General features: G+C 41.3%; 2 long non-coding RNA genes across 2 annotated transcripts; one reads left to right on the forward strand and one right to left on the reverse strand.

The window, feature by feature from the left end:
• The first annotated feature begins 5,685 nt into the window (after positions 1-5,685).
• Positions 5,686-7,924, forward strand: LOC136954617 (uncharacterized). Its single transcript, XR_010878116.1, has 5 exons — positions 5,686-6,266; positions 6,408-6,484; positions 6,647-6,824; positions 6,984-7,060; positions 7,173-7,924. It is a non-coding gene; the product is annotated as an uncharacterized lncRNA (long non-coding RNA).
• A 1,550-nt stretch (positions 7,925-9,474) lies between these two features.
• LOC136954465 (uncharacterized) lies at positions 9,475-11,499 on the reverse strand. The gene is made up of 3 exons (XR_010878109.1): positions 11,333-11,499; positions 11,108-11,193; positions 9,475-10,827 (listed from the first exon to the last, which is right to left on the reverse strand). It is a non-coding gene; the product is annotated as an uncharacterized lncRNA (long non-coding RNA).
• Between the last annotated feature and the right edge of the window lie 3,995 nt (positions 11,500-15,494).

Below are 15,494 nucleotides of genomic sequence, written 5' to 3' on the forward strand. Positions count from 1 at the left end.
AAAGCTCACTGGTAGCGATCATTGTCAGTAACAACGCAAAATGCGATAGAGCCCTGTGTGGAGAAGCTGCTCCGGTAATTTGTACTACTACGGTACAGTACTAGACTACTGCTGTGTTCGTCTTGGTAGCGATTGCGTTGGTTGAATTGGATTTAACGTTCCGTTGTACGGTTTAGGCTGAAATTAATTATTTTCATGAACAGATTGACAACGTTTAGGCTGTGGCAATGAAGTTCAGGTTAGTAGTTAGATAGACTTTTGATTTAAGTAAGTGGAGTGCCGAACATGTTCTGTCGCCGTTTGACTTCCTAAACAGCTGTGTACTGTAGATGTTTTTGTAGTGTGTCTCGCGTAAGCTACAGCGTTATAGTGAGATACACTGGTTTGAAACCACAGGTAATGGTAATTTCACCCACAAATCGTTTACTAATGTCAGAATAAATCCTACGACGAAAATGTATATGTGAGGAATGTTTATTTTAACGATTGAAAACAGATACATCATAGACCACTGTAGTATGTGTTGCCAGGGCAACACAGGCTAATGTCATGATGCTAATACTTCGGTGAAATAGTAGACTACTGTTTCCGAAAGTAGATGTACTTCCTTAATAATATCATCTTATATTGTACATTACACATCACAATTGTGTGTCATATCACAAAGTAAAATGAGTAAATAGTTATCACCCTGGCCTCTTTTCTTGTGGCGTTTCTGCAGCTGCCTTGCAGTAAAGCTATATTTAGCCTAGCTATCCCCCAAGTTAACAGATGCGAAACGAATGTTCTGCCAAAGGTAGTCACGCGTGTTTTCGTGACGTTAGTGACGCAGTGACGTTAGTAACGTCAGTGACTGTGGCTAGCAAATTAGCCACCGTTAGCTTCACTTTTCGCCACAAAAACTTAACTTAAGCCTAAACCATGCAACGGAACGTAAATTCCAATAGAAGCAACTCAATCGCTACCAAGACGAAACTTTTGACACCTACGTTGTCTATGTAGGCCAAATGTTGACTGTGTTTTAGGGGCGCAAAAAAAAAAAATAAAAAAAATAATAAGAAGAATATATATGTGAGAGAACAAAGGTTGTGCCCTTGCCAAAGGCAAAGCACACCCAATAATATATATGTGAGAGAACAAAGGTTGTGCCCTTGCCGAAGGCAAAGCACACCCAATAAATCCTACAACGAAAATGTATTTGTGAGGAATGTTTATTTTAAAGATTGAAAACAGATGCATCATAGACAGGGTTGCCACCCGTCCCGTATAATACGGGACAGTCCCTTATTGAACAATACAATTTACCGCAATATGTCCCGTATTTTCGTGATAAACCTACTCTAATGCTTACTTTACGTTTTCACATGCTCCTACATAAGAAATAATATAATAAAACCAAGAGTTTCACGAGACATGGTAACAATGACGTTGAGTGACAGTGACTGCCTGTCATTCTGATACGTCTGTCTCGTGAAACTCTTGAATATCAGAATGACAGGCAGTCAGTCAAGCAACGTCATTGTTACCATGGTTACGTAGACTCGGACGCGGGGCTTTTAAAAATGTCAGCTAATAACCCTACCTTTGGCCCATGTCCGCCTGTCAAACGAAAGAGGCTTTCAAAATATAGAAGTGAATGGCAGACGGAGAACGAGTGGGTGAGTCCCGTCATGGGAAACGAATTCAAGGCAAACTGTAAAGTTTGCCACAGGATATTTTCTGTCGCCCATGGTGGCCTGTCAGACCTGAAACAGCACTCAGAAGGGGACTATCACGTCAGCGCAAGGACAGAGGATGCAGAGTGGAATCGCTCAATTTATGATACCTCAGACTTCCCCAGAGATAGATACGGTAAGTTGTGGGCAAATGTGTGTACTGTTATTAGATACATTAGTTAGTCATCATGTAATAACATTAGTTAAATTCTATTTATTTGTAAAGCTAGTATACAAATGACAAGATTACTTTAGTATACTGGCCTAGCTAGCAGAGGGCACCTGGCTGGACCTAAAGTTGTTCATATTTGAAGGATGGTGAGTCAACAACAAAAATAATTTATTAAATCACAACTGAAGAAAGTACAGCAACATAACAACTAAAAACATGTTGTGTGGAGAAGGGTCTCCCAGATGTCTGTGACCAGCACTCTCTTAAAGTGTATGGGACACACAGAGCCAGATCACAGTAACACCCTCCTCACCTCTACCCACAATTCTGCAACAAGAGAACAAGGAAAGCAGAGGATAGCAGACAGAGAGAGGAGTCACAAACAGTTATTATTAGCTATTTATTAAAACTGGCTGTATGTCTTAGAATAAAGCCTATATTGTTACAGCAATAGCCATACATCTCTGAATATTATGAGCATACATTTTCTTGTACATTCACTTTTTAATACTGTCAACTTTGAGGATTTTAAGGTATAGGATGGCCTAATTTCCAGTCTGTGCTTAAATATGATCATATTTACAAGTACATATTTACATCAAGTACAAACAATTATTTAAAAATATATATTTTATATTTAATTGTTTCTTTCATACTTCCTTCCTCCCAGGTAACAGCTGCAGAGCTGACTCAGGTTTACCACACTGTAAAGCACAACCTGAGCTACAATAGTAGCGATTGTGCACAGAAGCTCACCTCAAAGATTTTGCCAGACTCAAAGGTTGCCAAAAAAATGTGCTGGCACCAAAGGCAGTGGAAGACAGAGTCAGGATGTTGAAGAAGGATGAAACACCTCTACCTTTCTCCATCCAGACAGATGCCTCCAACAAAGTCAACAGAAATATGTTCCCAGTGGCAGTCCAATTCTTCACACCAGAATGTGGTGTGGTGAATAAGATGATCGACTTTGTCGAAAATGTGTAGATGTAGAAAATGTGGTTCTTAAAGTTTACAGCTTCTTCTCCATATCTGCAAAAAGAAGAGAGGCTTTAAAGGAGTTTTGTGAGTTCTGTGACCTTGAGTTCAGAAAAGTCCTGCCGCATGTCACTACCAGATGGCTGTCCCTCAACCCTGCCATCTCACGACTCCTGCAAAGCTGGTCGGCATTGAAGTCCTTCTTCATAAGCCTTGGAGATGAGTGCCCCAAAAAAAATCAGGACTTTGTTGAAGCTCACCACTGAGTCCGGAGTACAGGAGAATGATGGCGATGTTGTGGAGGTATATCTCCTCTTCTGCAACAACATTCTCTCTCTCTTTGAAGAGGTTGTCAAGAAGCTTGAGACCAGTGCTACTACATGTGTAGAGCTGTATCCAATCATGCATTCATTCAATGCCAAACTAAGGCAGAGGCGGGATGACCAGTTCTATGGTTACCTCACAAAAACAAAGCTGCAACGTCTCTCTCCAGTTGATGCAGGCAAGGCAAGGGAGGAGTTCACTGCATTCATCAACACTGCCCTCAGCTACATCGAGAAATGGTTAGACTTCTCTGACAGCAATTGGCTTCACTGTCTTCTACCCCTCTCTCTCCATGGCAAGCTCACCTTCAATGACCTGGAGAAGATCTGTGAGAAGCTTCACCTCATGGCCAGAGTGAACATGTACGACCTCTACGATGAGTGCACCACACTGAACATCGTTGTGGAGAAGTTCCTTGAGGGGGATCAATGGAACAATAAATATTTGGTAGGCAAGTGGATGGCTGGATTTCAGGCAGCTGTTCTCCCAAATATGCTCAACATAGTCTCATATGTTCTGAGCATACCAGCCTTCACAGGGTTTGTGGAGAGAATATTCTCCAAGATGAACAGCAAGTGGAGTGATGCACAAAACCGGTGCTCGGTGGATCTCATGAAGTGTGAGCTACTCGTCTCAGTGAACTTCGACCTGTCCTGCAACGAATTCCACACAGTGGTTTTAAAGGACAAGGCATTGCTTCAGGCAGCAAGGAGCAACAACAAGTACACGTGGAAAAAAAGGTAGAGAGGGTGGGGGATAGGGTAGGTTATGGTTAGAACTAGTATTTACACCAACTTAATGATACAGTAATGCTGGGGGTAGAACGGGAATGATTTACACAAGTTCGAGTGTTATTGGTTAATTGGGGGAGATGTCTAGCCTGGTTTGGGAATAGGTGGAAAGATTGAAAGGGGTGGGACCAAGGGATAGGAAAGGGAGGGGAGGGTTAAACTATGCGGGCTTTTGAACCTGACGAGTAGGCAGACAGTTGGGTTTGGTTCTGAACGGGTCTCACCAACCTGGTTATTTGTTTTGGCGGACATCTCAACCCGGGGTAGCTGTCGTGTCCGCACAAGGAAATATATCTGGGCTCTTGAGCTATCAAACTGACAATGTGATCCCTGCCTCTTCTGTCCTGAGTTCTGTCTGTTTCCCCTGCACGCTACAATACTTACATACTGATATGTAATGTACAAAATTCTTGTGTTTCTGTACAAAAAACTAAACATACTTGCACGATTACAACTTGGCATTATTATATCAAGCCATATTTAACGCGACCGTAAACGTCCAGTGCAGTTACAAACCCAGTATGATGAATTAGATAACTAGCTAATCATTAATTCCAACAGTATGCAACACAGTATTTTTAAAACTCAATGTGGCATATAGCTACTAAGAACACTTAATACATAACATTTAACTTACTGATTGGATGCATGCAAACATTTAACTAAACAGACACATTGAATACGGTAAACCAAAATAAGAAGTCCCACGTGTAGCACGGTCGATGATGATTGTAATGACTTGGCATTCTAATAACTGCCTCGATCTCTTAAAGGAGCCCTGCTCTTTTAACAATTGTTCTGATCGGCTTGACAGCAAAAAATATTCTGAACTTAATGCATTTATCTTCACAACTAATTGTATTGTTAATTTAATTTCACAAATTGGTTGTATTTTTATTTACGTTCCGTTGCATGGTTGTGTTGCCCAGGCAACAGAGGCTAATGTCATGATGCTAATGCAAGTATGTGTTGCCCAGGCAACAGAGGCTAATGTCATGATGCTAATGCTTCAGTGAAATAGTAGACTACCGTTTCCAAAAGTAGATGTGGGCCTACTTCCTTAATAATATCAGCTAATATTGTACATTACATTTCATAATTGTGTTTCACATCACAAAGTAAAATGAGTAAATAGTTATCACCCTGGCCTCTTTGCTTGTGGCGTTCCTGCAGCTGCCTTGCAGTAAAGCTATAGTTAGCCTAGCTATCCCCCAAGTTAACAGACGTGAAACGAATGTTCTGCTACAGGTAGTCACGCGTGTTTTCGTGACGTTAGTGACGTTAGTAACGTCAGTGACTGTGGCTAGCAAATTAGCCACCGTTAACTTCACTTTTCACCACAAAAACGCAATTTCTACTTAAACCATGCAACGGAACGTAAATAAAAATACAACCAACGCAATCGCTACCAAGACGAACCTTTTGACACCGCCGTTGTGTATGTAGTCCAAATATTGACTGATCCTTAGGGGGCGAAAATAAACAATAATAAATATATATGTGAGAGAACAAAGGTTGTGCTCTTGCCGAAGGCAAAGCACACCCAACTAGAGAGGGTACAATTTCTGGGGAAATTGTAGGGTGTGCTTGCTCGCGTCGGTTGCAGGTGGGTCCGTCCCCTTAAGTTTTTCTCTTCTAGTCACATTTTTCAAGCATTTAGCCTACTCATATTGCGTAATTCATAAAACCCCCCCCCCCCCCCAAAAAAAATGAAACAAACGACTGTAATAAAGCTGTCAACGGCAGTATTTCAGATGGAATCGCGATTCAAACACTACCATCTGCCAACTGAAAATAAGCCCCCAAAAACGTAAATAAGCTTGAGTTATGGTAAGGAGGTGGATGCCGTTGATGCCTTCACATTCAGTACAGTGTCAGACCAAGACATGACCAATTTGGGTGTTGCTCCATTGTCTGTCTCAGCACTTCTAACCTCATCGGCACCTCAAACATATTCGATCATATTCGACAACCTGGACTTTTACATTCAGACGCATCATCAGTCTACCAGCCAAACCTACAAGTCAATACACTGGATCCACCACATGTGGATCAACAGTCATCTCACTACACCTTGACAAGTTGAAACCGACACATTTTTTAATCAACTATGATCTCGGGAATTCACTTCCTGGACCAAACACACAAGCCAGTATGCGTCTGGAATTTGTTGTTTTGGGGAGCCGAATCCTAACAACTTATTTGGAATCATTCAAGACCCTCTCCAGTGTGGTTGTTCACCACATCCCCCACCAGTTCTCTGAAGAAATGATCCAGCCATCCACTCATGTAAGTTTAATGTCTTTAAAATAAGAAAATAAACTAATAATTTTGTTATTTCACAGTTCAAGTTGCAGATGAAATGCACTTATTAGCAGGCTTTAACTTTTTCACACACTGACACATAATTGTAATATTACACTTTTGTAGTCCCCACTTGGACTTCTACTCAAGGATGAAACCAAAACTTCTGACTTGGTGGATGTGCTCCAGCACCTTCAAAAAGAGTAAATATCATGCAAGATCAATAACTGCTTTGTGTACCCTGGGACAGTTTGCCATACATGGATTAGACGTATCCATTGACTGAAAGCGCTAGTGAAAATCAAGCTTTTAGTCTAAAGCTTTTAGTCTTTTAGTTCTAACTAGGTATGTTCTCTCCTCTCTAGGTATGTTCCAAGATGTCCTGATGGGCTTGAGAAGATTTTGATTGGTGGTGATAGGCTCACAGAGGGAAATTGCCGGAATATCCAGTTGGCGTTTGCTGATGGGGAGATCGAGGAGGACCGCCTGGAAGGCCTCGTTTTCAAATTCGAAGACTGGCACGCAATTCGAAATCTCTAAGAGGTCAGTATACTGTAATCATTAACTACATGCACCCTGATATACTATTGTAATTTACTAAAATTACACTTTAAATACTGCTTTCCAAGGCTTAAAGAAGTAATGATGTCTTCTGTTTTCTAAGGACTGGTTCATAGATGATGTTTTTGAAATGCATTACAGATATATCATCAGATCTTCTTTAATGAAGCTTCTGCCAAAGACCATGGCACAATCCTCGCCAACATGAATCTGTTGAGGTACTCAGACACTAAACAAAAGAGACCATGTGTCTGCAGATTAATGTCATATTGCCTTTCATTACTGTGTATGTATCTTATTCTAAAATGCATTTCTCTCTATGTTTCCCAGGGAGTCTTCCCCTAAAAATGGTCTTCGCCAACCATGACATTGGCGTGGATGTATGAACTGTGTGCATGTTTCCAAGAGAGCCCAGCCACCATGAATTTGGCTACTTTTCGTTGATGCTTTATGTAAAAAAGGTGTTATTGGTAGGGATGCACCGATACCAGTATCGGGCGCGGTACGAAGCTCATGTATTTGTACTCGTTATAATACCCCCGATACCAAAGACCAATACCTAACGTGAAGTAACAGACAGAATTTGTGATAAGCACATAAAAATAATACTTTTTTCATTTGTGTAACAAATAAGCTGTCCTACATTCTTTACATTTATTCACTGTGTTGTGCTTGGAAAACTGCCACATCACCAAAAAAAACGGAATCAATAAATGTAGGTATCGTTATCTATATCGGCAATTACCTTTAAAAAAAATATCGGTACTCGTACTCGGTCCTTAAAAAATGGTATCGTTGCATCCCGAGTTATTGGTACTATTAACAAAAACATGCTGTCATGAATTTAAAAACTATGAATTAAATTTAACAAGCAGATTTTTCATACGCCTTTTTAATAACTGCTATGTGATTTGCAGGTGCAGCAATGCGAAAAAAGGCCCAAATGCTGCATACAACGCTTACAAACAGTTTGTGCAGATTGACACCACAGCACTTTTCCTTGCAGCAGCAATGGAACATTTCCATTTGGATGATGTTGCAGGTTTGTATCTGTTACATTGTATTTAAAGGAGTACATCAAGGAATCAAAGATTATTTTTTACTTGGCCTCAGGGCTTCAGGTACAATGTATGAATTGATAGATTCTTTTTTGTTGTTGTTTTGTCACAGCCACTTCTGACGGGATAGTACCAGACCACATCCAGCAAGGTTCTGCAGAACAGAAGAGGACCTGGCTCCATGACTCTGTGGCAGAGGTCGTTGACAAGTTTTTGATGTCTACAGACATTTCTGGACTGTCAGCTGGTGTTACTGAAGCAGCAAGGGCACAACGCACTGAGAAGGAGATGCTCCCTTGTCGTGAGCCAGGTTGCACCAAAGGGTTCATTTATAAAAAGGCCAGAGAGACCCACAAGACGAAAGTCCACAATCTTGTGGTGGCAGCTATGCCAGTTGTTGAGCCTGCTTCTTCTGGCTCGAATGACTACAAAAAAGATCATACTGAGGCTTAGCTTTGGATTTCTGATCTTTGATATGTTGGATGCGGTGAAAGAGGGAGATGGGGAGCGCTTGATAAGGCTGTACAAGGTGGCACTACTGATTTACAAGGCTTACGGGCACACTCAATATGCCTACAGCACTTTCCTCTTAACAGTACAAATCAATGCAACACTGTCCCCTCGGGTTGCACATGATATAACCTGGAAACGATTCTGGAATAGCAGGGGTGGGAAAGGGAATAATATACCTCTTGATCTGCACCTCGAGCACCTCAACAACTTTCTGAAATCCTTTTTGAAGAACAAAGGCACTAATCTTACTGAGTAAACAGCTGACAGGGTCAGCAGATCTGTTGGTGTCTTAAAAACCCTGATGGACAGAATTTAGGGGGGAGTCAGGTGGCTGAGCGGTGAGGGAATCGGGCTAGTAATCCGAAGGTTGCCAGTTCGATTCCCGGTCAAGCCAACTGACGTTGTGTCCTTGGGCAAGGCACTTCACCCTACTTGCCTCGGGGGAATGTCCCTGTACTTACTGTAAGTCGCTCTGGATAAGAGCGTCTGCTAAATGACTAAATGTAAATGTAAATGGACACAACAGACAGAGAGCTCCAGCTATCCAAGCCTAGTGGCATCCACCATGCAGCTGATCTAAAAAAAACAAAACATTTTAACTGTACTTGAGGTATTTCAGAAGATAGAAGTTTTCATCCACCAACCGGGAAGACACGTCTCTGCATTCCCTAACTTTGACAGAAACATTCTGTCCAAGCTAAATTCTAAGCACTTATGGCAATGGATGCATTACAGGCTGAAAGACTGGAGGGCTGTAGCAATTTAATCTGTTACCTGCCTGGTTAGTAATGGGCCAGCTATGAAGCTCTGTCATAGAATGCCTACAATGTTGGTGTAAATATTGTTTAGTTTATTGTGTTATGTACAGACAAGGAGTAAACATTTAAATAACGTCTATACACTAAGTGTCCTTGTATATAATGTTAGTATTTTTTGCTTAAATAATTTGTAATGAATATTCTTACTCCATTTGCAGTTATAATAAACACCTTTTCATAGTATGTCTTATCGCTTATTGTATACCTTAATTATGGTCTTACAAGCATGTGATTTTACTCTTTTATTTTGGATATGTACAGTTTTGTAGAAAAGCACAAATTACATCTAAACACACATTTAAAACAATATGTACAACTGACACTCCAACCATGTTCCTGCACGGGTACACAAAGTGGTTCAAAGTGTTCTGTTCATCACAAGATTCACTGAATTTACGGTTCAGACTGAGCTACTGACATGTCCACTAAGTGCATCTTCAACAACAGCATCATCATCGTCAAAGTAGTTACTGTAATAGAGATCTGGGTCAGTTAACCCTCGTGCTGCCTTCGGGTCACATGACCCAAAGGTTCATAACGAACCATCGTTGTGTTTACACAATTTTACCCAATACAAAAACAAATAAAAATAATTTTCTTTTAACCATTCCAATGTGGGGGGTCTGAGACAGCCCGACAGTTAAAAGAAAATGCTTCACTTTGTTTTTGTATGAGGTAAATTTGTCGCAATACGACGGTGGGTCACAATGACTGATGGGTCAGAATGACCCGAAGATAACACAAGGGTTAAATACCCGCCTGAATCATATTGCAGATCCACATCAATATCCTCAAAAACATCACTAATGATAGTTAAAATCTTCTTTGCATCGTCCAATCTAAACACAGGAAGGTTAGCAATAATGTACGACAGGTCAAATGTTTTGACAATGGGTCAACACTGCATCCACCAGTTGCTAACTGAATCCAGTGCAAGCTGCATGTGAGGTGTACAGTCGATTAGAGGATTTGATTAAACTACCCCTGTAGTCATTCAGCAAATCTGCAATCAAAGATTTGTCATTTGCATCCACATACCTAGATCTCTGATTAATTGGTTCATCTTCAATCCGTTCATAATTTGGCGTGGGTTCTGTACATGTGCCAGATGAACAAGAGCAAACAGTCTGACAGTATGTACAACAGAGATGGCATGGCTCTACATAGCTGGGTTCTGCTTCAAAATGTGCATAGAGAGATTTCCTAAAACGTGTTTTTTCCAACAGCAAGCAGTTGTTTAACCTCTTCATCCACCTTCAAATACTGTCCGGTGTTGTAAAGGATGGCATGTGATGGCTGACCATCCCTTCCAGTCCTGCCCACTTGTTGTACAATTGCCTCTAGGTCCCCTGGAGCCCCGTACATTACCACAGTAAATTAAGACAGGTTGCATGGTTGCACCCTTGTCTTTTACATGCTGAACTATCCAGTCTAGGCAGTTCATTTGATGGCTGGGCACCTTGCAGAATCCGAGACGGATGTTTGTCTTGTTGGGACTAGCGATGATTTGAACGGCATTGTCCATATGGAGTAGTCTGATGACTCTGCTTCTGGACTTGATGTCAGCTGAGGCAGTGAGCGCCAAAACAGGTTTACCTGGGAGTATGAAAAATTAACAAGATAAACACTTGCCCCATTTTATAACGTTGTGTTTGTGTTATAGGCTATGGCAGGGAGGACTTAATGAACAGCACTATGAACATGAATGCACTAAAACCAGGTAATCACGCAATTCTGTTTCATTTCAGGGACAGTAACTAATATTTGCAACTGAGATTATACATACACAGAATATTGACGTTAAAATAGCATACAAATGAGATATTCCACAACACGTTAGATAGGAGCAACACCGAGGGCAGTGCATTCAACTCACCCTGCTTGGTGATAGATCTCAGCTCTCCGAGTTTGGCCACAGTTTTCAAACACAGTTTTTCCAAAGACGAACACAGACAGTAGACCCTTAGTGAAACGAAATGGGGAGTACAATATTCCTCATGAATCTTATATCATAAGTTCGAATGACAACATTAGCCTAAGCTATCGAGTATTAAAAAACAGCCCTACTTATATTGTTTTGCTGTATTAAGTGATAACTTACCATTTGTATGTAACATGGACCTCGTCCACGACGATACCAATGAGGTTGTCCTGGTATATGTTCGAGCCTAGCATTCGTCGCCATTTGTTGTTTAGCAGCCAGGAAAAAAAAAAAAACTCAGCAAAACTTGTTCTTGCTCCGGCTTTAGCTGTTGGATATTCGGCAGCGTTGCCACAACTGACCGAATGGCTTTGCTCGCATCTTTCTCCGCCACCATTACGGAATTACAACACAAACTAGCGCACAACATCAACGTCATCGTTCTCAGCCACTCCCTCTGTTCGCTGATTCGCCGGTAGAAAATCAACCTGAAGAATCTGACTTACGTACCTCATAGCCAGACCTATGTACAGAAGCAAAAATAAATTTGAGCGGAAGTACATAGGAGGGCAGAGCCAGGCTAGCGCGCCGCCATTGTGGGGTGAAAATTCCAAGTCCAACTTAAACTAGAGGGTACAATTTCTGGGGAAATTGTAGGGTGTGCTCGCTTGCTTCGGTTGCAGGTGGGTTCGTCCCCTTAAGTTTTTCCCATCTATTGATATTTTCAAGCATTTAGCCCACTCAAGAACCCCCTTTGAAACAAGCTACTGTAACAATCTTGTCACCGGCAGTATTTCAGATGGAATCGCGATTCAAACAGTACCGTCTACGAGCAAGCTAGCTGCTGTTGCTAGCCAAACGTCACTGAGGGGATTGTTTGAAAGCACCAGAAATTAGAATGTTTCTTTTGACATAAAGTTTAGGCTGTGGCATTGAAGACAGCGACGCACCACACAAGCTTGAGTTTAAATACATTATTTAATGTGACATTACTTACTGTACATGCAGGTCTTGATTTGCTTAAATGTACATGTGCTGCTAGTACACCACAGCACGATACTCTCTGTGCAACTGCACATCAACCTATGCGTCGTCGCCAACGTGTGGTGACGTGGTGACGTAGCTAGCACTGAGTACCCTTCGTTGACTAAAGGCACTTTTTGCCACAAAAACGTTGTAACCTCCTAAACCGGTTGTGCTCGCCGAAGGCGTGAGCACACCCAATTACTGGATAACTCATAGTAACATAGTTACATACTAGCTAGAGTTATAACAGTTACACAGAAAGAGACACAATATGACAACGAAGTCCAAGTGGACTCAAAGAAAGCAGTGTTCGACAATCAACTGCAACAACTACCAGTGTGACAGTATTTAGGCCTTTCATCGCTTTCCAAAAGACCCTGACAGATACATTTTGTCGGTAGCGTAATCTTATGCACCTGCTAACTTAACAGCCCTACTTATATTGTTTTGCTGTATTAAGTGATAACTTACCATTTGTATGTAACATGGACCTCGTCCACGACGATACCAATGAGGTTGTCCTGGTATATGGTCGAGCCTAGCATTCGTCGCCATTTGTTGTTTAGCAGCCAGGAAAAAAAAAAAAACTCAGCAAAACTTGTTCTTGCTCCGGCTTTAGCTGTTGGATATTCGGCAGCGTTGCCACAACTGACCGAATGGCTTTGCTCGCATCTTTCTCCGCCACCATTACGGAATTACAACACAAACTAGCGCACAACATCAACGTCATCGTTCTCAGCCACTCCCTCTGTTCGCTGATTCGCCGGTAGAAAATCAACCTGAAGAATCTGACTTACGTACCTCATAGCCAGACCTATGTACAGAAGCAAAAATAAATTTGAGCGGAAGTACATAGGAGGGCAGAGCCAGGCTAGCGCGCCGCCATTGTGGGGTGAAAATTCCAAGTCCAACTTAAACTAGAGGGTACAATTTCTGGGGAAATTGTAGGGTGTGCTCGCTTGCTTCGGTTGCAGGTGGGTTCGTCCCCTTAAGTTTTTCCCATCTATTGATATTTTCAAGCATTTAGCCTACTCAAGAACCCCCTTTGAAACAAGCTACTGTAACAATCTTGTCACCGGCAGTATTTCAGATGGAATCGCGATTCAAACAGTACCGTCTACGAGCAAGCTAGCTGCTGTTGCTAGCCAAACGTCACTGAGGGGATTGTTTGAAAGCACCAGAAATTAGAATGTTTCTTTTGACATAAAGTTTAGGCTGTGGCATTGAAGACAGCGACACACCACACAAGCTTGAGTTTAAATACATTATTTAATGTGACATTACTTACTGTACATGCAGGTCTTGATTTGCTTAAATGTACATGTGCTGCTAGTACACCACAGCACGATACTCTCTGTGCAACTGCACATCAACCTATGCGTCGTCGCCAACGTGTGGTGACGTGGTGACGTAGCTAGCACTGAGTACCCTTCGTTGACTAAAGGCACTTTTTGCCACAAAAACGTTGTAACCTCCTAAACCGGTTGTGCTCGCCGAAGGCGTGAGCACACCCAATTACTGGATAACTCATAGTAACATAGTTACATACTAGCTAGAGTTATAACAGTTACACAGAAAGAGACACAATATGACAACGAAGTCCAAGTGGACTCAAAGAAAGCAGTGTTCGACAATCAACTGCAACAACTACCAGTGTGACAGTATTTATGCCTTTCATCGCTTTCCGAAAGACCCTGACAGATACATTTTGTCGGTAGCGTAATCTTATGCACCTGCTAACTTTAAAGTTTTTTTTGTCTAGTTGTAGGCTAGTAAACTTAATTCCTTCTAGGAACTGCAGGTCCTAGCCATAGAAACCAGAATAATTATTTATAGGGATATGACACTAAATTAAAATGAGCTTATTAATTCATTTGCTGAATTCATATATTTCATTGATAACTTATTTTTGTATGTACAGTACTGTAACGTTATGTGTAGAGCTACCTCCTGGGAAACGGTCTAACGTTAGGCTATTATAGCGTTATATTAACTCATATCACTTTATTCTTACCTGTCACACTTAACCTAATGTAGAGAGTAATATGATTAATGAAATCATTGAACTTCCCTGTCTCCTTTCCTCCTTTCTGTGGAAAGAAAGCCTGGTTAAGTAGCAGCTTCTTTTAACTGCTATAACGTTAACTGACTGTGGTGTTAAAATAATCACCTAATTATTTCAACTTAAAAATAAAAAACATGCATACTATACTGTCTTCTACAGGTGTGCCCGGTGGGTGCAGCATCTAAGGAATGCATCTTTGATGGGGATACGCTGTCAGCGGCTTAATGTCAACTACAGGGTGTGCAGTGCACATTTTCACGCTACCCAGTTCAAGAGACCATCTAATGTGTATGTATATACTGAAAAAATATCACAATAAAATGTAAATTACGTTTAAAAAAATCATAAAGATGCTTAATATTTTGGAACAATAAACCTTTGACTGGTACTGTATCTTTCTCATATCCTTGTAGCCTTGCAGGATTGAAATGGGATGCAGTACCCACAATTATTAATGCCCCTAACCCACCACCCCCATTGGACGTGGAGTTAAAGAGAAAGCCACAAAAGACACGTCAGGAGCTACCACCAAAGAAACGTAAGATAAATATAGGTAAACATAGGTATAAATTCAGGGATACTTTGAGATGCCAGTCAAATTTGATCCATTTTAGAGTGAAAGCTCAGTCACTCTAGATTTCTGTTAGTGTCTATCACATTATCCATTTTAAAGTGGCAGTCTTATGGTCTTAAGGGAAAGTAACACCTTGTTGTTTTGCTGTAATGTGATTTTAGTTAATAATTTTCCAAATGTGTTTGTTTTAAACGCAAAAAATAAATATTGTTTACCTGTCAAATGCAGGCTCATCCACTGCAGACAGTGTTCAACAACCCACTGGTTCAGAGACAGATATAAACCTACTTGATGCTTCGCTTCTGTAGCAGGGCCTTCGATGCCACTGACACCACTGTTGCCACCAATGTCATTGCCAACAGGCCTTGAAGCTGCTGCCAAGGAACATGCCCTGAAGATGAAGATTAGGAGGTCTGAAGGTACAGGTGTGCAAACTGAAGGGAAAAATGAGGGAAGTGAATCGGCTGAAGAAGACCAGGAAGGCTAGTGTTAATAAGGAGTTAGTGATGAAGCAGTTGAAGAAGCTCTTACCAGCCAAAGCATATGCTTTTGTGAGTACACAGATACATGTCTCAGCGGAAGGCTCATGGTTTTCGGTGGAACACTCAGGACAAAGCTTTCTTCTTGTCTCTGCTACATGCCAGTCCAAAGTGTTACAGGCTACTGTCTAAAGTGTT

The sequence above is a fragment of the Osmerus mordax genome, chromosome 12, assembly GCF_038355195.1.
Source record: "Osmerus mordax isolate fOsmMor3 chromosome 12, fOsmMor3.pri, whole genome shotgun sequence".
Lineage (NCBI taxonomy): Eukaryota > Metazoa > Chordata > Actinopteri > Osmeriformes > Osmeridae > Osmerus > Osmerus mordax.